A 26,713-nucleotide genomic window follows, 5' to 3' on the forward strand; every position below is an offset into this window, starting at 1 on the left:
GAAACAATCAACAAGATAATCGACTTCCACTCTTCAAATAACGAAATATCACGACAAAAACAATGCTCAAATCCCCCAAACTTTTCTTCCCCAACCTAAAGACACCCATAAATAACGGAGCGGCTTAAAAACAACCCCACCTGAAAGGCTGAAAATTACATCTCGAGCCACGAGACGTCCGCAGCATGCGCAGCATCACTCTACCGCCCACGGACCGTTGATAAATCATCCAGCTTTCTATTTGTCTTGTAATTAAATGGCAGTTCAGATTGAAATCGATATCGATTTGTCTTGAAGCGAAAAAGTCGCTTCTGTTTACACCACGTCGGCTCCAATTGAATAGCAGGACATGCGATATGATCTGCATTCCCGTACATACGAGTATAAAGTGCTTTTTTTTCTTCTTGTTGCTCCGTCGTCGATGCCGTTTTCTCGTCCAACGGTATATATCGATGGAACTTACGAGGGTGCAGGTAGATATCCGGTTCGACGAGCCTCTCGAAAAAGATCTGAATTCAAGGATTTTCGAATAACGGTTCGTTATTTCAACTTAACTTCTTTCAGATAATTCGTTGAAAAGTAACGGGTTTTTCACCATAATTTGACCCCCCCCTTTAACTTTGTTACTGACAGAGGTACAAAAAAATGTTTTCTACAAAAGTTCCATGAAATCAACTATGTTTTTAAAACATACAAAATTTCAAATTGATCTGATTTATTTGAGTATTATTTTCAAATATTTTTTATCAATTTTCTCTGGTTCAACATGAACCTGCGCACGGAGCTTGAAATAGTTATTCTAGCCTTGCGTAATTTCATCTGCAGTGAATACCTTTCGAACGATCAAATTAACGAAACTTTCACAAACCCTGCCAATAGATGAAGCAGAATGCTATCTTGTTTTCCTTGCTCATTGAAATTTTCAGGTTCTCACCGAAACATGGATATCCAATTCCATCAAAATTAGGCAAGTAGAACGCTGGATACTGAAGTTCCGGGAATTCAGGATTTGTGCTTACTGCTTGCACAATGTGCATCGTACATCCGTACAAAAGCTGAAACTCCTTCAAAAGCACTTTCATCTCAAAAGAGTTCACAAAGCTTCCACTACATTCGGAAGCAATATAACACACGTATCGTTCTTAATTGGAACTCATCTCTTATATCTGTAATTTATAGCGTACTCACTGTGAAGAACTCGTAAACATATTCCTTAATAATATTTTCATCGAATAACCTAGAAGTACAGACAATGATATTCAAGTATTGACCAATGATTTAAACTATGATATCCTTCTCTGAAAATGAGTTGATTGTTGTCTCCGTTAGAACATTCACACAATGCGTCTGTTAAACTCAGTCTGAAAAGCTTTTCAAAAAATAATTAAAAAGTACATAACATAATATATAGTTCTCTGGACCTTCATTTCCGCTACTATTATCCAACTGCATAAAACTTCTAAAATCTGAAAAAAGTACACAGATCCTAACGGTTGTGTGAAAACAACATAAAATGTATTGTAGATGGCTATTAATGATCAGTTAGTCAATTAATTACCACATAATTGTCATGAACAACAATTATCACATTATCACGTTGTGAAATTGATAGGCATAAAACAACTTCTTCGGAATTTATTTCATCGAGATGTCTTTGTGAACGAATCAACATCATTATTATTAATTTGGAGCTTCTGTTTTTAGTTTCATGTCCTTATGAATGCACCAATATAGAAGAAAAAATATATTCTACCTGGGACAAAAATGATCCTCATATAGTTAATGTGTAGATTAAATCATAACAGTTTTTTGAAAGGTAAAATAGGTAAAATTCAACGCTCTACCTCCCAAAAAAAAATCCTTAAGAAGTGTACTTTTTTTTACCATATGTTCAAGATATCACTTGTTATATCCCTGTATTTTTTTTAGGGTCTTCAAACAATCTTCGTTTGAATGCTCTAACGCACTCGTGAAAAAGAAGTCACTTTTATAGAGTTTACTCTTAGATTAAGTGAGTGTTGGAAGCTTTTCATGTCATCATTTCTGCCTTTCTACTCAGTTTATCCACCAAGTCAGAATGAAATTCCCTAACCTTCTGAACCTCGTGTACCAACACCGATTTGACAAATGTACCATTCAGTATTCAAGCACGATAGTAGTCTGCCTCGACAGATGCATTCGTCTCATGCTCCTCGCTCAGCATCTCATTCACCAGCCGGGGACAGGAGTCATGTCGAACAACCGACCACCATTTTCTCATATCACAAGAACAAGATCGATGAGAAGAAAGCAATCAGAAGTTTACACGAGTCAGAATGTTAATGCCATACACTCTTAACGGCGCAATCTTGTAAATCTCTGCGAAATTAACATTTCGTTTCACTGGATCAATAAGAAGCACACGCACATGTGTAGTCCCTGCTTTAATTAATGCCAGGGCATAAATCAAGTATTTCCGACGAAATAAATCAAGTGGTTTATCATAAAAGAAGGAGTATATCCCGATAAATATTCCTGAATCGGCTTGCGTATGGAGATTTTCACGTGAATTAATTGAAAATTGCTGGAATAATTAATAAGAGATGTGCGTGATAGCGGATCAAGGTTATTTACGTGCTAACATATGCCTTTTTGGGAATATTGAAAAATAATCAGGAATAAAATAAAATCAGTAATAAACATAATGCATGCAAATGCGAGACTAGGAACATTATGTTGTATTTCACGTTTCTGCTCGCATTTCTGGTATTTCTTGTTCTTTTCGGTTTCACATTTCATGCGCTTTCAGTTCATCTTATTGTTTCCTTATATAAATCAAATATAACTAACAAAAAAAAATAAAGATTATTTCGATTAATAATAACCAATAATCAGTATTTGCCCATAAAATTCTCTAATGAGGTTCAAAACGAAATTATTCAATGGACTAGTTTTCATTGTTTTGTTAAGGATTAATTCTAAAAATTTAAGTAAAATGAAACAAAAATGTGGAAGAATCATTGAAATATCTCTAGAAATGAAAAAGTTATGGGACTTTGAAGTTGCGCTTGGAAGAATAATTTCATAGTACGTGTAAGTGGCGTGACGTCACACAATAGACTACTGGTATTCGCAGAGTGCTTACGAATTCATTGGTGTACAATCACTTGTGCCGTTCGTGTCGTGTTTTGTTCGTTACACGATGGCTGAAATAACTCACTATATACATACATATAAATTACTTTTTTCTCTTTTTACTTTTTACTCCTCACATAAATATGTTTTGCCATTAATAGACTTCAACAACCAGTACTCAACTACAAACTGTTAATGAAACGTTTTTTAAATAAATCATCGTTATAAGTTTCACCATGATGAAGCAAACTCAAAAAACTACTTGAAAAGTTTAACTCCTTTTATTTCAACACTGACATAAGATGGACTTGAAGAAAAAACTCCATCACTGTGAATAGATCTATTTTAGGCAAATTGTCACTTTGTCCTTTCACTAAGCCTTCTTCCATTATGGTGACATAAAAACAAAACTCGAGTTAAAACTACACTGTACAACTACAAACGGCGCGAGAGCCTTGGCGCGGCTAAGTATTTAAACATAATTTATGGTGTAGCGATCACAGGCAAGTGCCGTGACGTCACAGACCAAAGACGTTCCGCGCTAAAATACGTAAATTTAAATAATCTATTTCTCAGTCATTTATTGATGGATTTTCAAAATTTTTTCACTGATTTATCAGTTTTGCTCTATATTTTAATTCTATCGTGTCAAATATAGTATTATCAACATCACTAAACTAGTCCATTGGATTACAATTTCATCATCCCGATCATCCTAGAAGTCTGAAAGACTTCTCTACCTCACATACAAGGTCGAAGGGCAAGAATTAACTTTAACAGCCATCAATACGCAATTTCATATGTGAACTCTGCGGATGATTCCCAATCGAAGTAGTTTCGTGACCATAAATAGTAACTTAATGAGAAGTATTGACCGTAAATCTAAAGATATCGTCAAATATTAACTGTGTATTATAATGAGCGCAATGCAAACACGAGGTACTATCCTTCAAATGGATAGAATTAATGAGATGAACAAATATTGCATCGAAGGAGGTTGTTATCGTGCTCACTTGAGCGATATATCGTCAGGTGGAAGCGGCACTCCTATTGATAATCCATTAGGAAAATATTGGTTTTTTCAGTAAAACAATCCACTTCACAAATTTACGCCCATAAAATGCATTTTCAACCATTCAAAACAAATTTGGCTTTGTGTACATCTGTGTGTCGGTCTGTATGTATTTCTGTTTGTCCACAAGACAGAAATAACATCAAACCAATTTATAATCGAATATTTGAAATTCCACAGCTCCAAACGCAACGAGATATCTTGGGAATATTATCGAACTATCAATTTCATTCAATGTGCTGTTGCTTCCAGATTTCAATCTTGATTAAATTCATTCCTAATCGATTCAATGCCTTTCGATCAAAGACGGCTGGATGATTAATTTATTATTACAACTTATATTATCCGGTATGATGGAAGTATGTACGTTCCTGTTTCCGAGAATAAATTCTCAGTATTTTACTGATAACAGATCCCAACGAGTTGAGAATTTACGTGCCGATGAAGAATAACAAGTTCAAACTAGGAGAAATATTTCTTCTTAATTGCTTGATTGATCATCCGTATCATATAAAATGCAGTCAGAATATAGTTAAAAGCTAGTATTCCTATAACAACATATTCGTCGTAAGTAGTTAAAACTTTTCATGTAATAATAATAATAATAATAATAATAATAATAAGTTTATTCACCAAAAAAATGTTTTACATAGATAACAAAAGAACAGTTAAGATGTAAATAAACATTGAAATCCCACTAAAACTAAAGTTGCGCGTGGGTTTTGCACAGTTAAATTTACAGTATTTCTTATATATTATGTATATGATATCTACAATACTTGACATTTAACCTATTTTACGAGAAAAAAAATCTAACAACAAACAAAATTTTTAAATAATTTGTGGGTTTACATAATCGAGTTGACATTTTATATCGGGTGTCCCAAGGTGAGTGGCCTATTAGATTATTATGGGAACTATTGATGGTAGAGATTTCAAATTTTGTAGATAGATATTTGACCATGTAAGGTACATTTTTAAAATAATTTCACATTTCCAGTGTTGCCGGATGTACGACAATTTGGCAACAACTTTGTTATTTTGAATAGGACATCAGGTATTTCTATTTTTTTTATGATACTCCATAAAATATTAAATCTATTCACTCCTACTTTTCCATCCCTATCTTTAACGGTTTTTGAGTTATTAATTATTTTTCGAAATTTTAGATCAAATTGGCGTATTACAAAAATGACTCTAGTTCGCTCAATATTCGAGATTTAATTCAGAAATTTTGCAAGTCGCTAGATATTGATCTGATCTATGTCACTGCTTTTGAATTATGGTTGTCAATAATACAGGATGGACCAAAAAAAATCATCATTTGCCAAGTTACAAAATTGTAAAAAAGTCTATTTTTTCAAATTAGACACCTAGTATATTTTTCAATTTTTAGAATCAGTACAACACACTTTACAATTTTTCTTTTCACGTCCCTATACCTATCTCAACTGGATTCCGAGTTATATGCGTTTATTAGATTTCACATTGATTCAATAAGCGTTAATTTCTTTTGTATTGTTATTTTCTTTGTGTCGTTCATAGATGGATATATCAATGAATCAGTTCAATCCATAAGTGTCAAAATAAACAATTATTGCCTAACAGGTGTTTTGTTCCGAGGTTTTTCTATAAATAATGGCTCAAGAAAGATATACACATATAACGCATATAACTCGGACTCCAGTTGAGATAGGTATAGGGACGTGAATAGAAAAATTGTAGAGTGTGTTGTATTGATTCCAAAAATTGAAAAATATACTAGGTGTCTAATTTGAAAAAATAGACTTTTTTACAATTTTGTAACTTGGCAAATGATGATTTTTTTTGGTCCGTCCTGTATTATTGACAACCATAATTCAAAAGCAGTGACACAGATCAGATCAATATCTAGCGACTTGCAAAATTTCTGACTTAAATCTCAAATATTGAGCGAACTAGAGTCATTTTTGTAATACGCCAATTTGATCTAAAATTTCGAAAAATAATTAATAACTCAAAAACCGTTAAAGATAGGGATGGAAAAGTGAGAGTGAATAGATTTAATATTTTATGGAGTATCATAAAAAAAATAGAAATACCTGATGTCCCATTCAAAATAACAAAGTTGTTGCCAGATTGTCGTACATCCGGCAACACTGGAAATGTGAAATTATTTTAAAAATGTACCTTCCATGGCCAAATATCTATCCACAAAATTTGAAATCTTTACCATCAATAGTTTCCATAATAATCTAATAGGCCACTCACCTTGGGACACCCGATATATTGATCCATACGATAGAACAACAACATAAACATCGAAAAAAGTCTGTTAGTCGATCAGAGATCGAACTAGATCTCTATTCAAGTTAAGCACGTAGTTTTTTAATTTTTTTTTCAACATGTAACAAGAGTTTATATTTATTATATTTATTTTTTGTTCAGAGGGCAGAAAATTGAAAATTTTTGGAATGAGGTAAGATATATTTCGTTGTCCGATTTTTGTACTACTCAGAGATGTTTTTACGTGATGTTCTTTTTTTTGCCTAGTGAAATGTTCATGATCAATATTATTCAATAAATATTTGTTTTTGTGTATATGTGTAAGTATGTTATAAAGAAATGTTTGTCTTACATCGCATATTTTTGCTAGTGAAAAAAGTAAATTGCTAGGGAAGGTTGGTTCTTTTCCATACATAATTTTCAGAATTCGTTTCTGTATCGTTTCTAACTTTCTTAAGTGAGCAGCAGCAACCCCTCCCCAGCTCAATATGGCATATTGAATACGAGATTCCACCAGAGCAAAGTAAATGATTCTCAACTGGTGAATGTCAAGTAATTTACTCAAATATTTGAATTTAAACAGCATACTTCTTAAGGTTTTTGTAACGTTCTCAGTGTGAACGTCCCATCTCATATGACTATCTATTATTACACCCAAATATTTGATAGTATCCGTTCTGGAAACATTAATAATCAATTCGTTGTCCCGTATATCGAGGGTGTTGAAATTTGGTAAGTGATTTCTGTAAGCTGTAAAAGTCATAAATTTCGTTTTTTCATAGTTTATTGTCAATAGTTGATGATTAAACCACTCAATTATATGTGGCATATCAGACTCCACCTTTTCTTTCAGGTCATGCCAGTTGTTATCCTCATACACTATCACCGTATCATCTGCAAAGCTGATTATAGTTCCGGTAGTGTTCAAGTTCAGTAAATTATTGAGATATATCGAGAACAATAGTGGCCCAAGGACAGTACCCTGTGGCACACCAAACTGAACTAACTCTTCTGAACTCATTTCATTTTCAACTTGTACAAATTGCTTCCTCTGATATAGATAGCTTTCTAAAAGATTGTAAGTTGTTCCTCGAACTCCAATATCTTCCAAGGTCTCGAGTAGCTGCTTATGACTCACAGTATCAAAAGCCTTGGAGAGGTCTAGAAATACACACAGACTGGGTCTCCCGTTGTCTATCGCTTTATAAATTTGGGATGTTAAGTTTATAATGGCATCTTGCGTAGATTTGCCTTCTCTGAACCCAAACTGTTTTTTCGATAGCAAGTTGTTTTTATTTATATAACCATTCAGTCTATTCTTGAGAGCTTTTTCAAAAATTTTCGCGACATTGGATATCAGTGAAATAGGTCTATAGTTTTCAATTACACATTTTTTTCCTTTTTTATAGAGTGGCTTTATAACGGCAACTTTGAGTATAGAGGGATATACACCAGATTTCATCATTTCGTTGATAAGATATGTCATGGGTTTAGCGATTTCTTTTTGAATTTCTTTGAGAGTTTCAGATTTAATCTTATCAATTCCTGGTGATTTCTTTGATTTCAATGAATTTATAATCTGACATATTTCTTTCTCATCCACAGGTGAAAGAAACATCGACTTTGGTAGATATTTTCTAGATGGTGGGATAGTAATCGGTTTTTGAACTGATGAAGCCAATTTTTTTCCTACTTCTGCATAGTGTTTATTGAAGGCATTTGCAATTTTCAGGTTATCGGTCAATACATCGTTGTTTATGAATATTTCCCTCCTGTCAAAAATTCTATGTATCTGGAGAACAATTATCGAAAATTACAGCGATAATTGCATTGTAGGAAGCGAAACTGCACTGCGATAATTGTTCTGTTCATAGATGCTTAGTTTCTATGCATCTTACACAGTTTGAATCTATGGCAATTCCATTCTAAATCAGTTTGACAGGTAATGTAACAGTTCATTCGGGAAATATTCCCCCGAATTACACTCGTGCATCAAAATTACCGGATAATTTCGCATTCCAGCGTGTTTTCTTTGAAAAACTGCATTCGGTCATTTTCATTTCTCCAAAAATGAAAATGAACTCATGCAGTTTTTATGACAACACGCTGTCATGCAAAATTATCGGTAATTTTGATGCACTTGTGCAATTACTTACGATAATTTCTTTGATGGTTGACTTTTTCTTCTTACATTCTATACTATTTATTGTGTTCCACAGTTGTTTCGAGCTTTTTTTGTTTTTTTCAATCTTTGATTTATAATAGTTCAATTTCGTAATTTCCATAACACGATTTAGACGATTGCGGTAATTCCTAAATTCCTCTCCGTAAGCTTCTGGGTTCTCACGATATTTTTTATATAGTTGATTTTTTGTAGTTATTGATTTCATAAGTGCTTTTGTAACCCATTCTTTCCTTTTTTTATCGTCTTTTTTCCTTTTGATTCTTTTTGTATATTTTTCTGTCAGTTTACATATACGCTCAATAAAGAATGGAGTAGCCATTTCTATATCTCTCATTTCGTAAAATGTACTCCAATCATACTCGCATAATTCGCTCCTTAAGTTCTTGTAATCAATGTATTCAACATAGGATTCTATTGAAGCCTGTGTAGGTTCCGACTCAATTGGCATTTTCAAGATTTGAGTATAATGATCAGTGATATGTGAGTGTACAATTATTGGCCTACACTTTTCCTTGAACTCAGGTGTTTTACATTTCAAAAAAATATGATCAATACATGATGCAGACTTACCTTGTACTCTAGTATCTTTGTTTATCATCGATTCAAAATTGTTTTCACTCAATATGTTCAGATAATCGACACAATTTCGTCATCCTCAAGTCCGATATTTATGTTCATATCACCGACAATAATATGGTAATCTGATGTTTTTTGTCTTGATTGTTCCAGGTAAAGTTTGAGTTGATCCAGAAATGTGGATGAATAGTAACGATTTCGAGCTCATTAAAAAATGTCATGTTGATCACGTGACCATAAAAAGTCAAGAAAAACATCGAAAGAAACTTCTAATATTTCAGTAACAATGTATTCAACGAAATTTATTTTGTTCATGTAAAATAACCACTCGAATGTCTATGCCTTATTTTAAGAGGATCGTATCATCAGAAGCCCTCATCTACATAAACTATAAACCACAATGAAATCATGATAAATCAAGTTACACCATTGACGCGACGCTCTATTACGGTTAAGCATTGAAATTTTCGGAAATTTTCGACACACTGTCATAAGCCTTCGTTATATTATATAAGACTCATAAAATACTTGAATTATTGTGATATTCCTTACTTCTACGGATCATTCAATCATTCTGGCAACACCGCACATAATTTTTATCCCTCCTCCTTCAGACAAATATTGACAGATCACGAGGATATCACGTGGTGGTGTTCCCTCTCAAGACTTGAATTTATTGATGAAACCAGCTCAACAACGAATAGTCATCAGAAACCGCAATACTACGCCTAAAATATATGTTAAAATCTGTAAATATTTGACTTGAATGCATAACCTCAACTCCGTATTCCTCCCGGCGTAAAGACAGATCAACGAAGCGGTAAAATGAAAACGCAAAACGTTTCCCATCAATACGTCGTCGATGCGTTTACAAATCTGACGCCGTCAGAACCGAATCAATCGGATACATATCCGATTTGACAGATCGACCTCGAAAACGTGTGTCGCACACGTTTTCGGGGGCGACGACGTGAGGTCCCGATGAATGGGAGGAAGTGGCAAATATCGCTCGTTGAGACGATATTGCCCTGACCCAATGGCACGATTGCCTTCACGGTTAACAGTCGGAGCATTCGGCTTGCATATCAAATCGTCCCTCTAGGAAACCTCATTTTTTCCGAATAACGGTCAGTTTACGTGAGGCAGTTCGGTTCGGGATGGTTATTCAAGTCATACACTTGCTACGTTTTCGAGAGAACGCTGGACGAACACTGCGTTGTAATTTTTAAATTCTCAATATTACTTTTCAGATAAAAACTTGATCCTACTTGAAAATGTCATATTATTGCTCATGACAATTCTACGTAATAAGTAGCTGCGATAGCATCACTTTAACAGATATTTTCTTTGTAATTCCACATTCGACAGGCTGCAAAGCACCTCAAAGCACCTTCTTACAAATGACAAGTTCAGTATCTGCTACTTGCCAAATATAAACGAGAAAATTAAATTGCTACTTGCCGACAAAGACAGCAGTTGCTGACGAATCACACATGATAAGTTTGATCATTGCTTCAACCTGCTGGACCTGAGCCTTTCTGTGGGATAGGAAAAGACCATTATAAAGCTGCGGTCCAGCTATGGGAGTTGAACAGTAGGACAATCCACTGGACTAACACTCCTAGACTTGCTCAGGCAAAGAAATTCGTGAAATTCGCCAAAAAGCTCCTGAAGCTGTCGCGAGCAGAGCTTCGGGTGATGGTGGGACTGCTGACGGGGCACTGTCGGTACAAACATCATTTGTACCGTATGGGAAAGTCAGCAGACGAGATTTGCAGGCTCTGTGGATCGGAAGCAGAAACGGCCAAAACTTGTTATGCAACTGTCCGGAGCTGGCTGGCCTAAGAACCATTCACATGGGTAAGCCGGTCCTGGATACCAGAGAGGTAACGGCCAAGGCCCCTAAGGAGGTTGTCAATTTCATTAACGTCGTTGACGACCTCCCTGGGTTTCTATGAATGAGTAGGGTAGTGGACAAAAGATCTGCATGGTCGTAGTTCCCGGAAGGTTTACCGAAGCAAAACGACCCCAGTTCAAATAATAATAATATAATCATTGCTTTACCGTTTTTCACTATCAACATTTCGAGAACTCCATGCTTCGCTTCGATGATTGAAACAAAGTATTTTTGACAATGGTACTGAAGATTGGCTGCTAATCCAAAAATGTAAATCAAAATCAAATACTTGAAGTACAAACCATTTCTCATTATCATTATGAAAACTTCAGTAGCCCCAAAATACTTTTCAGCGGTAAATTTTCCATATGTGAACATAGTCTTCAAAACTTTAGAATCCCACCACATCACCAATATGCAATGATAGATCATGAAAACATTGAATTGCGTTGATATTTTCAACACAATGTTATTAATGGTCCCTTTGGGACAACTTCCTTGAGGAAGTGAAGAAGCATGTGAAGAAGTGATGAGAATTTTTCAATTCATGCCATTTTCCAATGTTCTCTTGGAAATAGTTGAATTTAAGAGGTTGGGGTTTTTACCAAAATAATTTTCTCAAAAATCAAACCCAAAAATGTGATATTCATTTTTTTTTCTAGCTCAAAGAGATTCTGGGATCCCCTTACTAATCAACGAATTTCGGATAACCGATACAGTTTTCCTTAACCCACACAGTATACCACACCATCTGCTGAAGATTCGTCATTGCGTTAAACTCAATATCGAAACCCAACGCCAAGCCGATCCGATATCGAGATATGCAAATTTTTGTCTCCAGCTAAAATTCGCGCGTTTCGATACGACCTCGAGCAAGGGATCAACGACCCGCAATCCCGCCACTGGTGACTTTGGGCCAAGTCCCTCAATTAAATCTCGATCTCCAGACCGATTCGATAAATCACACTGACGCATACCCCCTCGCGTCCATAATTTTCGGTCTCCGAAACTTCGGAGACCGTTACTCGAAGTGCATACTCGACCGGGTCCATCGTTTCGGAGAAAACACGCCTGGGCCCGTAATTTAAAGCGCAGCGGCACTGACCACGATATCTGGGCTTTCGGAGGACGTGGATCTCCGGTCGAAGGGCCATAGATCACCGGGCGGATCGGCCCGTAATTGAATTACATCGACTGGAAGGCAATCCGGATAATCGGTTCTTCTTATATTTCCGTAATCGGTTCCGGTAATTGGTGGAATCGGTACTTCCTAGACAATTTGTTGTTATTTTCCGAGTTGATTAGTCGTTTCGAGGGATGAGTCGAATTGTTTTTTGCAAAAACTTAAAAAATGTCGGCTTTATTGACGTCAGTTCACATCGTTGAAGGGACAGAAATTCGGAATGAATTCTCGTTAATTAATTATGATTGGTAAAATTACAATTTGAAGGCTGCTGCCTTCGAAAGTCGCCAGTGTAATTGAGCACACCAGTGTTTTAGACACCTTATATTTCTTTACTTAATCAGTGAAATTTATTCACCTTTTACATTTCCGACCCGGCATCAGTCGGTCTAGAATTTTCCAATAATAAAACCGAATATTACCGGCAAATTGATCGAGATGAACTTCTGAATTTACGCACGATAGCATCGTATCCGATATGCGCATACGTTATTTTCGTTTCGATTGACTTATTTGGTCTCTAACGAAGCGCGGCCATTTTTCATACCGGTAATGATGAATTTTTGCCGGATTGATTGGATCGTGTGGCGGCGCAGCTGGGGGTTTAGGAAGGGGAAGAGGGGGGTTTTTGTGTTGTGTTGTGGTAGAACTGAAACGCGCGTAATGCCGATGAGGTCGCAGGTCGCCGGATTGCGGAAGACGATCGTCTGGAAATTGATCGAGGTGAATTTATCGTGGAGGTCGGGGAAAGCAATTTAGTGTTCTTCTGGGGAATTTGCGTGATTTGGAATAATGCGCGCAAAAATCATGAGTCTTCCGACGTCCGGAGCTCTTTCTACCCGATTTGTCATTATGCCGCATTGAGTTTGAATTCGAAAGTAGGATCCATTTCTTTTTCGTATACTGTGAGTTTTGATTATTTTAAAAAACCTGGCTTGACACGAGTACCGACATTATTTTCGATGCTAATTTGGCGCATCATTCTTTATACTCACGCAAAGTTTGATCGTCATCTGACGTTTAGTTCGATTATAATACTCGGTTTTGAAGCAGCATATTTAGCACACTATCAGCATTTACCACGTTCGGAACTACGAGACGTACCTACCGCTGTTAGACATCAGCCCTACGAATGATCAGCTGATGGGCTGTTCTGACAGTCAAAACATAACCATAAATGTACAAGAAAAAAAACACTTGACAATTCCCGATTCAAGACGTACACACAAAATAGAGAAAAAAAATTAAATAACTTATTTCACTTTCACGGATCTATCAAACTGAGTTTTATATAACTCATTTTTCCTACAACTGCTATGGAATGTAGCGTATTCTTCACAGCTTACTCAATTTCAAAACTATGTATTGCTCATACTGTGGGAAATATTATTCCCCACGGCACTTTGCCCACACCTCGCTTGGTAGACCAATGAAATTGGGCTTTTGAGTCGTTTCTATGGAAACGCAATAAATTAGCACAAACTGTCAACGAAGGCCATTCTGATTTCAAGTCCATTACTTGAATCAATGAAATTTGTGCAGTTGTAGGAAAAGTATAGTGTGCAACATGTGGAGAAAGTCCTTTTCTCGCTCGTGTGGCGTTTGCGGCACTCGCGCGAAAAGTTGGACTTTCCCCACTTGTTGCACAATATACTATTTTCGATGCCCAAAATATTCTCACAGAATTTCAGCAGAATCAGTACAATAATTTTTCAAGAATCAAACTGTATTTTTCGAGTTATCGAAAAAAAATTGAAAGAACCGTCGACAAACTAGACTGGTGTAGACGTCATCTCAAATCAAAATTAAAATTGCAAGTTATAATAATAATAGTTCATTCTAAGAAAAAAAATAGTAATGAACATTAGTCGAAGAGGCGTAAACCAGTTCGCGAGTGATAAATCGCTAAAGTATACAATGCAGTAGACAATATTACAATAAATAAAACAAAAACTGAACTATACATTTCATCCCTGAAAAAGAGTAATTCTGAAAAAGATAACATACTACATACAACAAGAGAACTCATAACTGTTTCTGTAAAGTATTAGAAGCGATTATCGGTAGTGCAAATATCAACTAAGATGTTCTTATAATAATAATATGTGTTCTTCCTATTTTGATTCAAAATTTCATTGAAATGTGTCGAATAATATCTTAGAAACGATCCTTAAGTTTTCCATAATAAGACAAGATCATTGTTAAAACGGCGTTAGGTACATACAAAGTTTGCTTGGGCAAAATTGTAATACACCAAAAATATAGTTCCAGCCAAACAGCACCACTCAGCGTAGCAAAAAGTTTTCAGTTTGTTGTCAAACTGATTTCAAGAACTGGCTGCCATACTCTTGCATTTGAACCCTCTGAACTTTTAGCTCTAGGGTTATTCGCTTTCACAGGTTGGTGGTAACAATCCTGCGGCCACTCAATGTTTAAGGCTGTAATAACACGCTTAATCAGCAAGATATCGCCAATCAAATACAGTAAGAGGCTAGTGGTGGGTTTCATGAACATTTTATCGTGGTGATTTGCTCGATCAAATCATTTCAGCTCATTTCAGACACTTCTCTAAATTTCAAACTACAATCAACGTTTTATTAAACTTGTCGATATTGTTTTAAATTTCCTGTGTATCAGTAGATAGAAACACCCTACAGCTCATAAACTGATGACATCTAGTGATAGAAACAGCCCAGCCATACGGGACAACTACCGAACGAATCACTTCCTATTTCTCGATCCCACCGACAATTTGTCGACAATCAAATCGTGATTTCCGCCGTTACGATCCCAACCAACGTCCCGAATTTTTTCTTCCCCGTATCCAACGTTTCCGTGCCTCAGGTGATTCCCCCCCTTATTAATGCACTTCCATTCGTATTATGCATCAGTGCGGATCTCCTTGGGCTAAGAGGAAATCTAGCGATTATTCATTTAGCAAACGTTCGCAGTGATTTATGGAAGCATCGAGTTCCTCCTCTATTTGTTCTGCGCCGTATCTGGGAAGTTTTTCATAGAGGTGGACGCTGTTATTATGGGTTAGTTAAGAGATGGGCGGTTCAGTTGGTCTACATTGAATTATGACGTGTTGAGGTCGATTTGTTTCGTGGATAATTGTTAATGTTGATGTTCGAGACTGGGAGATCTGGTATTTCATTAGGGAAGAATGGTATAACTGCACTTAATTCTACGTTTGCTCCTAATCGTTCCTCGTGGTGGTAGCGTTTTGCTATGTGGGGTTTCATCAGAGTGCACTTTGGTCAAACGTATACAATCTTTGGATTATATAAGTAAATTTATCTCAACAATTATTATTGTTCTGTTCTGTACATTTGGTGAGATTACAGTTTCCCAGGTTCTTACAATTTTAAATGTGCAGATAGATAAACATCACACATCATAATGAAGAAATAGTGTCCAGAAAGCGAAATATTTTCTCTTTCAATCATTACAGTAATAAGAGTGTTACCTTTTTTTATTTCGAGAATTGTCAACCCTGATTACTTAACGTCAAAATCACCATTACCATCGTGAAGTATGACATTTTTCAGCTCAAAAAACACCACGCGAGCTCTAACACTTTGGCTCAAACAAGTAAATTTCTGAGTAGTCAAAACTTCGAATTGATTTAGCACCGAATGAAGAGGACACTTGATTCACAGTGAAAACATTGTTTAGAAAATAGGCAAATGTATTAATCTTGATGCAGTATATTTAGAGGAACAAGAAAGACGTTCAAATGATATCTATAAAGTCACTTCCTATCTATTCCCAAAATGATTCTTTCCATTAGGAAGTCCGCTACCCTCATCCAGTCCTGACACAAACACTCTGTATATGAACAAAGCCACGGGATCGAACAAGCCTAAATGCGGTATAGTCACATCCGTTCTACCATCTGTATCCAGACCCTCATCTCACGCCGATTATTCGGAAACTTGCCTTCAAGCACCAAACTATTAACCAAGATCTAATCTATGTTCGTTAAAGTTTAATACCCGAATGCGATAAGTGGTAAATGCGGAATAGATTAGCTACAACTCGATCGGGGGGCATTGACAAGATGACGCACGAAGGGACGTCGCGTCGGTAAAGTTAACGCAGCATCTCCAAAGCACTTCAATGAAGAAAATGGAGACGATTAGTTTATTTTTATCAATTCCTATTCAATTAATCTAATTTCGTGCAATTTGTATCTATGGTTGATCTCTTTCTGAATCAATTCCTTCTCCAAATACTTCTTCTTCTTCTCCAAATATTCTTTCTCAGATACTTCAGCTAAGAGATTTTGTCTCAGCTTAGAGATGGAGTCTCTCTCTCTCTCTCTCAGCATGCCTTCTCTTTCACACCTAACTCGATTCGACAATCCTTATGGTTTCCTACTAGTTTCCATTCAGTATACTCAATATTCTAGGTTTCATATTGAAACTTTTATTCTGATGAATATTAAACCGTAGCATAAAGATTTTACATCTCAGCCTGACAACACCTATGTCAAGCTTTCAAGGTTTAAAGAAGAGGTTCTATATTTTCAGATTTACTCAAGAAATCTCTTAGAGATATTGGGATGCTGGTGAAAACGTTTCCAAAATTCTTAAATGTTTTTTTGATACGTGAGAGTTGTTGGGCTAGTTGGTTCAAACTCTCTTCTATTGTGAAGGGATTGAACTGAACGTTAGTAGTATAGTTGAATTTGGATGTTCAACTCCAAATCCCACATCAATATTATTTGGATTCAACAGAAACAGTTACTTTATAAAAGTTTAATGAGTCTACTTGGTGAAGGATATTTAATATAAATCAAATAATTTGACAACTATTGTGTCTAATCCTTCACAATAATATATCTATATGATATATTTCTGTCTTGGAATGATATTCCAATTTTAAATGACAAATTTAATAATCAACCAAAAGAAAATTCAAAATTACTAAAAATGTATCAATTAAGTAAACGGTTAACTAATTAAACAACTACATCAACATAAAGACAGAAATATATCATATAGATATATTATTGTGAAGGATTAGACACAATAGTTGTCAAATTATTTGAGAAACAGTTACGTTGTTCAGCTTGATATAATATGAATTATCACTTTTCTCGTGATGAAAAGTAACCTAGGTTGATGTGTGATCTGATATTTTTATTATTTTATCATTTTGAGTCAATAATTTTTATGTACAACTCTTGTAAGCTCTTTTTGTATTTTTTTGTGCTTCTTTGCTTATTATTATCATGATATAACGTGAAATTCTGAATGCGTCAGAAAAAAGGTACCTACGTGAAGCCAGCGACACATGGCTTTGCACGGTACTCACTTCGATCTCGTCTGAGATCGAATCAATTAAGATCATTACCTAGCGGAGCAAATCTTGGTACTTTTTCTCATGTCACGACAACGGCAGTTGAAGCGTCAAGTGGACCATTTTAATTTTCCTTTTTGAATCCAGAGTAAAGGACCACCAACGGCTATCTAGATGATCTCAGTAATTATTTCTTTTTTTGGAAGCGCCACATTTACAACGTACCGAATTGCACTCCGAAAGGATAAAATTGCTTGAAATGAGAAGTTGCGTAGTAAGGCATTGACAGATTCTCTTTTATTCTGATGTTGAATTCAAGTGGCTGAGCTCACCAAAAGTGAAATCTAACAAAGACAAATCGAATTATGATGGTTTTAATTTATTCTGGAGAATTTCATGTTTGAAACTTCAAGCAATATAAATAATTTATATTGAATACAAGTTACTCTTATTTTCACTACTTTTATTCGGAACCAAGCTCCGGAGATTTGATGTATAATAAAACCAAATGTTTTGAATATTTATTTTGCTTGTTAGTAGAAGCTCAAAATACTATAAGATCTAAAAACTGGTGTCAGCTTTTTTCAATTACTATGTACTTGATCGACTACTTGGTCTTCAGTGGAAATGAGAATAACTTGTATGTAATATCAATTAAATGGAATTCCACCGAGTAACAATCAAGTCAATCAAGTACAATATAAATAAAATTTTCTGACTATTCCACTCGAGTATTTCATATTGGCCGAATTCCATAGAAATCTCTACAACAAAATTGAAACATGCATCCTTATTACTCAAAAGATTATCCGTATTATTTAACTCAGTGCAATCCCATAACATCTTGATGGAATGCCTTCTAGATCTTTCACAGATGATAAGTATACCCACTAATTGTCCAAATAAGGCGATAATATCCCTTCTGGAATCCTACCATTCCTCGGTCACGGAAGTGATAATTCACATTGATGTTCCAAGACAATCTTCCAGCTGTGACTTGGATGGGTCTGCGAATATGCCAAGTTGAGGGGGCCATAGGTCGAGGGTTGTCTTGGAAGGAACATCGAAGGATCTGATAGGGAAAGTTTGGTAATTATCGCAAAGTGTCTGCCTCTTGAGGTTGACCAGGACCTTTTCCTCGCAGTTATTTGATACAGTATTTGGGGGGAATAACGCAGGATCGACTGCACAGAAGAGGACGTTGAGTGTTGCCAAATGCCGAAATTAGAGGAGAATGTTCGAAGTTTCGAGTTTGGTTAGCGTTAGGTGTGATGGTTTTTTGTTCGTCGAAAGGATGGGGCTCAAATTATTGTTACTTATGAAACGAGAACTTTTCTAAGACATTATTAAGTCCTTTTTCGGTTAACGCATCGTGCAGTTTACAAGTGACAAGTTTAGTGGTTTCTAGTTTTTTCGCCAGTAAATCAGCTCAACCCAAATGAGATTAACTTCTGATATGCTTGTAGTTTCCTCGCCAGTTCATTATCACAATGGCCGTTAAGCTGTAGTAAATCCGGATGTTAATTTACTTTATATTGCTTACGTTCCCTAGACGACAGGGAAACATCTTAAAAGTTCAACGTTAATACTGAAGAAACGAACAAAAAAATCCCGATTCCATTATTGCCTGCATTGGAGGCCGCCCATCTTGTAAAATTCAAATTAGCGAGCAATTAAGTAATCAGCCTGATTACTATTAGTATCCCACTTGGGATGCTGTCGCACTCGCCAGACGGGGGACTTTAGACCACCGGGCTCTTGAATTATTTCGTTCTTATTATAATTGGAAGTGCAGATGCAATTCAAATTAATTCTAAATAGGGTGATTAGACGGTTAACATTGATATACATAATATGATATTTCGAACGTAATCCGAGAAATTATAAGAATGATGCGGATGTGAACTGCGTAGCGCCACAAGCTGATTGAGTACATTAAAAAATCATTAAGATGAAAACCACATCTGGCTAATCTGTTCAATCTTCATCGTTACTCGAATGATATTCTCTGCAATGGAACTTTTGCAGAAAAACTAATAAACTAGAATTCATTGGAACATTAGCCTTTAAATTCGTCAAGGCTAGTTTGGGAGTGTTACCCAACGCACTAGGAGGAGACAAATTCAACCTAATTTTGGTTCCTGGTCGGTCTGTGATGCACAATAACGAAATGGTAGAGATAAAGTGGCAATACTCTCTGCATTCTTCGTTTTCCTAGCCAGCCATCAGTCGATGGCAATCAAGGATTGAAAACAAAAACTGAGTGTTTGGGTTAGGAGGAAAGCTCAGTAGAAAAAGGCTGGTCAAATTATTACTCTCTCACTTTTCGAACTAGACTTGAAAAGTTCTCTCCTTCAGTAAACTAGAACTGAGGACAAAGGATCTAGACGATGCTTATAGCTTCTATCAAGAAGCCACTGAAACAGCTGAACACTTGTTTTACAATTGTGAAGCAGCCCACAGAAAAAGGCTAGTGTCTTGAGGTCCTCAAAATCGGAACAAGGAAAGGATGTAGCACCTAGGGAAGTAGTGAAGTTTCTCGAAACTTTTTCAACCGACTGAATAACAGAGCTGGTTAGCATAAAAGATCTTCAGATCGAAGTGTTTGTGAGTTTCAAATGCTTATCGCCCGTCCTATAATCTAATCTAAATATATTGAAACGTATATTATTACAAATATATATTATAAATCTACAATCTATTGGTGTTTGTCCTCTTCTGATAGAAAGTTAAGCATATTCATTAATATAGGAGCCAGTTAATAGCTGCTATTGCCAAAAAATCAAGTTGAAGAAATCAGTTCTTCTAGATTCAATCTTCTTATGTCATTAGGTATCTATTTCCTCTGATCCACAAGAAGCATATTCATTAATATAAGAGTCTGTGTAGTATTTCTTCTGGAGACATTCAAGTATCGATTCAATTAATGAAATTGGTATTTAAAGTCGAACACTGACGATCATAAATACCAAATGAATCTGGTAGGAAGTCAGCAAGCCTGCAAAACATCGCATTCGCCGCAATAAACCAAGAAACTACCTATTCATACCAATCGTTTCACTTCCCGCAAATGTAAATCCACTTTTCGTTACAATGTCAAGTTCCCATCGGATCCGATTGAGTTACGCAGATCCATTACAGGCAAAATACACATACGTAATGTATTCCGCCGGCTTACAAGTTTATAATGGGAATAATTAGCGATATGTAATTGGCCTGTTAATTGATTAGATAATAAATAAACCTTGTTAGCGAACCAGATCCAACAACGGTAATATCCGACCACATGATTACTGTTATTATTGCTTATGTCTAGTAATTCGGCACCCAATTATGAACGCCTCTGTTTTTTCTTGGCACAGTCTTTCGGTGTGGTCTTTGTGACAAGAACTCATCACGACGTAATTGCTGCTCGGCGGTACAAGTCCTAAAAAGCCAGGTTTCTAGTTACAATTCTCGCTGTGTGGTATTTCCGTAAGATGCTGCTTCAGATAAAATAGACTTCAAATGAAATATATTTCGTTCTAACTGAGGAAAAAAAATGAAATTTAAAAACATATAGGTGTAATCGAAAAAATATTTCTATTTTCTGTAAAGAGCTATATAATTTCCTCCAATAATTGTGAATGATCGTGGCTTTTCAGTTGCACTTCTGCCTCGTTTTCCTTATGCTCAAGGAAATTGCTTGCTTTTTCATTTCTTTGCCTTTAATCATTCAATATGGAGGTTATAACTCCAACGTTTGCAGGATCTTCTGGTGCTCCTGCGTCGAATCGGAAATCTGTCTCTAGTTATTCTTTTCAGCTTGTCCTCATCCATGCGCTTAATATGTTCATTCCATTCCTTCTTCCTCTTAAACACTCGATCATTAATGTTATCAACTCCGCATGTTCTTCGTATGTTCTCACTCCTTACATGATCCATTAATAATTTCCGTTCTTGCGCAGCACTCTCATTTCGTTTATTTCCAGTATTCGAGCCGTTCTAGAGGTTTCTGGTCTGGTTTCCGCAATGTATCATTATTATTTTCATCAACTCTCGTTGTGGCTTTATTAACCTTCCAGGAACTGCGACCAATTTGATATTTTGTTTTTGACCCTACCTATTCATACAAACCCAGGGAGTCCATCGATACGGTTACCGAAACTGACAACACCCTTAGGATACCTTACTTCGTGGGTATCCAGAATTGAATTTTACATGTGAGTGATTCTTAGGCTAGGCAGCCCAGGGCATTTGCACACTATGGGTTCGGCTGTTTCTACTTCCTTTCCATAGAGCCTGCAGATCTCATCTACTGACTTACCCACGCGGTACGAGAGGTATTTGCACCGACAGTATTCTGTCAGTCCCAACATTACCCGAAGCTTTATGTTATAAGTCAGTGAAATCAACACAAATTTCTTTGCCTAAGCAAGACTCGGAGTGTTTTTCCAGAGAGTTTTTCTATTTTCTCAGTCCCATTGTTGGACTGCAACTTCATACTGGTTTTTTCCAAGCCCACAGGACCAAGAGGTTTCAACCTTGAAGCCTTTTTTGCAAGTTCATCGGCTTCTTCGTTTCCTTCAATACCACAATGCCCTGGTACCCATAGTAGAGCAATGTAAGAAAGAGTCTAATTGTCGACTTGTATATCCTAGATTTTACTTCTGTACCTATATACTTTTTCTTCCAAATGATATCGTTGAAACATTTGGCTATTCATGCAGTCTTCGTAGCTTGTCCTCTTACCTCTGCTTCGACATCCCCATACTCAGATATCTCCACGTCTGGATATCTGAACTTCTTCTCCGGCTCAGCATCTGAGTGTTGTTTTTGATGTGGTCATGCATATTGTCTTGGACATTGAGTTTTACTCCACCTGGGTTTAGTTGTTGGGTGAATTGAGTAACCAAGTAACTGCCTCAACCAGTTCAAGCCCGAATAATGGGGGAAGGTTTTAAGGTCTGGTTAGCTTCCTGCCTAATGCAAAAAAGACATTGTTCATAGAACCGTAACTTAGCCTCGGAACAGTTCTACTCTCAGGAATATTTATAAGAATAGCAGATAGTAAATCCGTAAAAACCTTAACTTAAAAACAGTTTTAGGCCGTGAGCGTCTAAAAAAGAACTGTTCTGTTCGCTCACAGCCGAATGGAAAAGCCGCTTATAAGAAATTCAACCTAACATTTGCTTAAAAAACAAAGATACAATGAAAAATTCAAAATGTGACATTTCGAAGCTAAAATACCTCATTACGTAACTAGAGACAACTCCCCATTTCAGCGGCCGTGCAACAACAAAGCCTCGCGCTTATTTATACGTCGGCCGATCGTACGTAACAGCGTAATCCCATCCGTTAATTTCTATAATGCCGGCGATGAAGCGGTTAATGTCGATTTGATTTCGGAATGCGGCCATTACAAAATAACCGACCGACGTTATTATGATAATGTATCTGGCAATTATCGGGCGTTGAGCGTTAGATCCACCTCGAGTGGATTAAATGGAGTGCAACCGATCGGCTGGAATCGGATCTGTATTGTGCACCGCGCGATTTGCCGTCGATAATGGCCGTATCCGCAGCTCGGCCGACCGACGCAGGAATTCGAACACAGTAGTTATTATTCCGGGCGATATCGTTCCGGGTTCCGTGCAGGCCGCGGCCCGTCGCCCGAACAAACACGGCGGTAATTTTGGGGGGAGTCCGTAACTTCGGTTTAGTTCGTAGGGTAAGGTATAATATGTTTGTGTGTCGATGATGTTTCGGCGGTTTTAGTTGGGAAAGTTCGGCGCGATAGCAGAGTAGATGCGACTATTTTTGAGGGCTCTTTGCCTTAACAAATCGCTATATCATTTATAATCGGCGCTATGCTGAAACTTCAAATCGAATAGAGATAGTATGGATCGAATAGAAATGCATCAGTCGAATCGGAATCGTTTCGAATCGATATTCTACAACTTAAGTAGAATTACAATGAATATCGAGGTAGATTTTGTTGTGAGGCGTCGACCATTTTGGAGCGCTCGTTGCCTGAACAGATCGCTATATCATTTCGTCATGATAAGCCCTATGAATGCTGTAACTTCAAACCGAATAGAGATGCAATGGATCGAATAGAAATGCACCCATCGAATCGGAATCGTTTCGAATCGGCATCCTCTAACTTAAGTAGATATACAATAGATATCAAGGTAGATTTTGTTGTGGGGCATCGAACATTTTTGAGCGCTCGTTGCCAGAACAGATCGCTATATCATTTCGTCATGATAAGCCCTATGAATGCTGTAACTTCAAACCGAATAGTGGTGCAATGGATCGAATAGAAATGCACTCGTCGAATCGGAATCGTTAAGAATTGCTATTCTGTAACTCGAGTAGAATTACTATGGATATCAATTACAAATTACGTTTGGGTCCAACTCAACTATTAGACTGCTAGTTCTCGAGATACAGGGGGTCGAAGTTGGAAAATGGCATTTCCTCAAAGTAACATTTCTCGTAAGAAAATCGCTATATCATTTGAAATCGGTCTATGCTGAAACTTCAAATCGAATAGAGATAGTTTGGATCGAATAGAAATGCACCCGTCGAATCGGAATCGTGTCGAATCGGTATTCTGTAACTTTAGTAGAATTACAATGGATATCAAGGTAGATTGTGTTGTGGGGCGTCGACCATTTTTGAGCGCTCGTTGCCTGAACAGATCGCTATATCATTTCGTCATGATAAGCCCTATGAATGCTGTAACTTCAAACCGAATAGAGATGCAATGTATCGAATAGAAATGCACTCGTCGAATCGGGATCGTTAAGAATTGCTATTCTGTAACTCAAGTAGAATTACTATGGATATCAATTACAAATTACGTTTAGGTCCAACTCAATCATTGAACTGCTAGTTTTCGTGATACAGGGTTTCGAAGTTGGAAAATGGCATTTCCTCAAAGTAACATTTCTCGTGAGAAAATCGCTATATCATTTGAAATCGGTCTATGCTGAAACTTCAAATCGAATAGAGATAGTATGGATCGAATAGAAATGCACCCGTCGAATCGGTATCGTTTCGAATCGGTATTCTGTAACTCAAGTAGAATTACAATGGATATCGAGGTAGATTGTGCTGTGGGACGTCGACCATTTTCGAGCGCTCGTTGCCTGAACAGATCGCTATATCATTTCGTCATTATAAACCCTACTATGAATGCTGTAACTTCAAACCGAATAGAGATGCAATGGATCGAATAGAAATGCACTCGTCGAATCGGAATCGTTGAGTATTGCTATTCTGTAACTCAAGTAGAATTACAATGGATATCAATTACAAAATACGTTTGGGTCCAACTCAATCATTGGACTGCTAGTTTTCGTGATACAGGGTGTCGAAGTTGTAAACTGACATTTCCTCAAAGTAACAAAACATCTTGAATTCAACACTTTTGCGCGACAAATATTGCTTAACCATAAGGTTAATAAGCTTCTAATAAGCTAAACTCACAAGTCAGCTCATCAATTTAGCTGATAGATCTAGAGAGCTCAAACATCAATAGAAATCCACATATATTTTTGCGACCCATAAATCCTTTACATCAATTGAACTGATCAATAGAAGGCTAATAGATCCTTCTGTCTGAAGATAGCTCTATAAATAATTAACTCTTAGTATTTGTTTCTAGTATTCACTGAAAAGTTTCTTCAGAACGACTTTCCTTGAAATAGAACAAAACAATAAATATCCGAATGAAGCTCTGGGACTTAACTGCCAATTAAAAAGTTCACAGCCTATTATTATCAACTCTCCTAGTCCCAAATCCAAATAATTGAAATGCAACTGGAATATCATGAGAAGCGCGGAAAATCATATTTCAAATCAGCCAACTGAGATATTTTCAATTATAACGCAAATTTTGCTGAAGTTGAAATTTAATATACTATTGAAGTTTTTCAGGAAACTTCTTCAATTATTAATAATGAATCTAATCACCTACTTTTGAATCCATTTTGCAAACAATCTGGTGTCTAATTCGTTTATTCTTCTTTTTCAGGTGAGTTACATCAAGCATTTCAAGAGTGTACTGAGTAAGTAGTTAATAGTAAAAATCATATGAGACAAGAAGGATGATACAACACAAAGAAGCAATTACACGATGTTTTTCCATCCTCACGCTTCCAATGTATTTAGTTGCGGTTTTCACAAATACATTGAGCTCAGAATGAAGCAACAGTTACTTTTTTCGCACAGATATCGGATCAAATTCATTAAAATTATCAAAAGATAGTAGGAAATATAGTCCGCTTTGTGGTCTTACGCTCCTAGAAATAGTAGAGTAGAAATAAAGCAGCTATTCCGAGCAGCAAAATATATAGACCATAGATATAGATAGACATAGATTGAGGATATATACGCAATTTCTAAATGTCCCCAACATGGTTAGATTACGTTGTCGGATTGTGATATATTTTCAAATCAACAATTTTACTATATATTATTATGAATGTATATTATATTGAATGAAATATATTTATTTGAGTGATTCCCGATTAAATAAGCAAATTTGAATATTTGAAATCCGATATTTTTCCTAATTATCGAATTTATTGTATGCAGAATATTTATTATTTCCTGTATCTACATACTACTTCCTAGTGTCATCGGTTGGTTCACGTCGTTTGACACGCTTGAAGTTTCCTGAATTTCTATATATTCAGGTATTCATTCCAATATAATTTGAGTTAATATGAAACGTTGATTCTCTATGGGACATAAGAAGTGCGTTCTTTGTGGAAAAACTCGCGGATTGAGTCAAATATCGGATCACTGATATGTTTTTATTTCGGCGCGCTTCATGTCGAATTTGATGGTTCATGTTGGGGACAAAATTGGCTTACTGAAAATGACATATGCTCTCTCTATCTATGCTTATTACTCTGGGATATAGACCAATTCAATCAAGTTGTCATGAGACCCTGGGAATTTCAGGTTTCCGCATATTCAATGCATGCGCACCTTATAGGTACCTAGAGGAGTTGAAATTCTCCTGGGACCATCCACATAATTTCTTTCCCATCTCTATCACAAAAATGTCTCTAAAAGTCTCTTCGTTCAGAAAAAAACAAAAATGTTCCTCAATTCGTC

The 26,713-nt window shown here is 36.4% G+C and overlaps 1 protein-coding gene across 2 annotated transcripts in view; it reads left to right on the plus strand.

The window, feature by feature from the left end:
• LOC123670822 overlaps positions 1-26,713 on the plus strand; it is a 290,673-nt gene that overhangs the window by 217,685 nt on the left and 46,275 nt on the right. The window lies entirely within an intron of this gene.

This window comes from Harmonia axyridis, chromosome 1 (assembly GCF_914767665.1).
Source record: "Harmonia axyridis chromosome 1, icHarAxyr1.1, whole genome shotgun sequence".
NCBI classification, from domain to species: Eukaryota; Metazoa; Arthropoda; class Insecta; order Coleoptera; family Coccinellidae; genus Harmonia; species Harmonia axyridis.